The following is a 2,992-nucleotide window of genomic DNA, read 5'->3' as shown; positions in this document are numbered from 1 at the left end:
GAAACGATGTTTTCGCCCTTCTCCCGACCGGATTTGGCAAGAGCTTGATCTACCAAATGGCTCCTCCTCTCACATGCACGGGTTAGCTTCGGTGTGAGTGGTTGAAATAGCACGTCAATAAAGATGACAGACAAGTGGCTTATCCAATCATATGCAAGGAGTTTTGATAAGGCCCAGCCTTCAGTAAAGGCAATTCCTATGGCGGGTTCCCAGATGTATGTGAGTGGAGCTAGGTGGAGCGAGACATGCATCTGGCTGTTGTCAGGTTAAAAGAACACATGTAGATCAATAAAAGAAAAATGTGATGGGGCATCAGATAAGCAGAAGTGTCATGTTTGAGCTGAGCTCCTAGTGTCAGCCGCAGTCACTCAAAATAACACGCAGAGGCATCACTGACATGCATTTCCTTATCTGCACACAGCCCCTGAAGTTTCTTGTGTTTGCCAATCATTTGGTTTTCTCACAAATAGGAGAAAGAAACCGTATGAGCCAACTCCCTGCAGCTCTCCGTTGGCCTCACAGAGGGAGGTGTTAACAGCATCATCTGCAAATGCCGTCTGCAATCTTCACTACTAAAGAGGAGAATTAAATAACTACTATTTCTTCATTCTACATGTGTGTCTGAATTTAATAACAAAATAATTCACTTCATCACATTTAAGCTCCCACAGGTTCAAAACGATCAAAACTGACTGTTTTAAAGCACATTTCTTTATCATTATCTGTGAAAAAGAGAAGCAAAACCAAGAACCACAGCAATCCCCAAAGCATGGAGCAATACTGTTCTTCAGCCAGATCATATAATCAAAGCTGTTTTTGGTAAAGCAGAGCCAGAGCAGTCTATCTTAGACTTGATTGGCTTTGTTAAAAATGTAAATAGTCCCACACATTCTCATCTTCATACTTTGGACCTTGTGTTGACATATGGTATTTAATGTGAAGAAATAACAGTATTTCCTCAAAACACTGTCCTCTCTGACCACTTCAGCAAATAATTTACAGATATCGCAGTTATACATTTTAAAATAATCTGTTTGATTTTCTCTCTCCTCTGTATCACTGAAAACTATGGCAGAGTGCAAACATTAATTTAGTTCCCATTCACAAATTGATGATTTTGTTGATAGGTCACTAGGTCTCTGCGTACTGCCTTGGAGAATGTGGCCACTTTACAAAAAAAAACTAAATTTAACAATAGGCAGGGGTTCCCAAAGTGGGGGTCTGGACCCCCTGAGGGAGGCTGTGAAACACCAAATGAGGGGTTCACAATAGGTGTGATTTGATTTCTGGAGAGGAAATTTACTGCCAGTTTTATAATACATACCTGATGTGCACACTGGGGGTTGGTTAACTTGGCCTAAATTTTCAATCTTTTTCTTTTAATCTTTTTATTTCTAAACTTTAGTTTAAGTTTTATTACATGGACAGCTTCCAAATCTTCCTCTCCTGTCTGCATCATATCTGTGCAGACCGCCTCTGTCGGTCTGTGAAAAGCATCGCCAATGGCATATGCGGTAATAACATCAAGATCTGTTCTTTGAATTCCCAAGAGAGCAAGAGCGAGAGGTGCAGGCGGAGCAGAACAAAAAACTGAAGTTTTGAATTATGATGGTGAAGGATGGAGAGTTTGTTTGTAGATCATGACGTTCGGAGAAGTCAGGGAACCACTGTCATTAATCAGCACACCAACATAACTGCTCTGTTGGAAAGATGTGAGCAGAGTGAAGGGAAAACAGGGGGAGCAGAATTCGGGGTTATACTCCAAATTCTGGCTTTTTTTAAAAGCATAAAATACTCCTGACTGCTGTTTGTAGAAATGTTTAAACAAAGACAATTGCTAAAGATTTGGATTAAAAAACAGGTTTTGAGAGTAACTTTGCCGTTTACTAAGATTTTTTTTTATATTTTTCTTCAACATTTAATTTTTTTTATTTCTAATTGCCGTCAGATTTTGTTTTATACATAATCAATAGTATTAATTAGTTTGTATTTTCTTTAATAATTTCTTTTTTCAAATTTCAATTTTTTAAATTGAGCTTAACGAGTTTCTATTTTTGAAAATTGTATTTCACAGATCACATCTCTTACAGTATATGGAGTAAGGAGCAAAGACGCATTGTTGTTGGTCTGCTGGCACGTTAGTTACAGAAGAGGATTAGGGCCACTGAATGGCCGGTGATGCTATTACATTATTGGAAGAGCAGAAGGTGATTAAAACAAGACAGCTAGTCTCTAAAACAGACATGGCAACGGATTTATGCTAACATGTTTGTTAGCTGTCAGAATTTAGTCAGAATTCTGAGAAAAAAGTCCTAATTCTGAGAAAAAAGTCTTAATTCTGAGAAAAAAGTCTTAATTCTGAGAAAAAAGTCAGAACTCTTAGATGAAAGCTAGATTTCTAACTTTTTCCCATATTAAACTGAAATAATATTTAAAAATCAGTTAACTTTTTATTATTTTTTCAGTGGCTCTAATCCTCTTCTATAGTTTGTAGTAACCTTTTTATTGGTTTAAAATTTAAAGTGAGCATTTATATTGGGAATGAAGTGAAGAGAATGTGATCTTGGAAACGCTGAATGCTATTCGTAAAATTTTGCCTGAAAAAGAGAAATTTCATAAAATATAAAGATAAAATCTGTGAAAAAAGAAAATGTTAAAAATAAATAAAAAACTATGTATATAAAATATGCATTCATATATTGTATAATGCATATTGAGAAAACATCAAAGTTACTCTTTAAATTTTTTTGGATTGAAACATTTATCAAGTTTTTTTCTGTATTATATCTTTAATGAAATTTCCTTAAAACGTAACAATAATTTAACAAAATTTCTTCCATAAGTTTCTCCCCATTTCCTGAGGGCTATGGCTAATCCTAACACGAGTGGATGAAAAACCTAAACCCAACTTCTTTGTTCAGACCAACTTCCAGCCTTTGTTGTAAAAATGGAGGTATGTATATGTATATATATATATATATATATATATATA

At 35.6% G+C, this 2,992-nt stretch overlaps 1 protein-coding gene across 1 annotated transcript in view; it reads right to left on the bottom strand.

The window, feature by feature from the left end:
- lrrk1 (leucine-rich repeat kinase 1) overlaps positions 1-2,992 on the bottom strand; it is a 90,252-nt gene that overhangs the window by 66,181 nt on the left and 21,079 nt on the right. The window lies entirely within an intron of this gene.

This window comes from Cyprinodon variegatus, unplaced genomic scaffold, assembly GCF_000732505.1.
Source record: "Cyprinodon variegatus isolate N-32 unplaced genomic scaffold, C_variegatus-1.0 Scaffold171, whole genome shotgun sequence".
NCBI classification, from domain to species: Eukaryota; Metazoa; Chordata; class Actinopteri; order Cyprinodontiformes; family Cyprinodontidae; genus Cyprinodon; species Cyprinodon variegatus.
The sequence above is the reverse complement of the archived record's forward strand: the minus strand, read 5'-3'. Positions and strand labels throughout refer to the sequence as shown.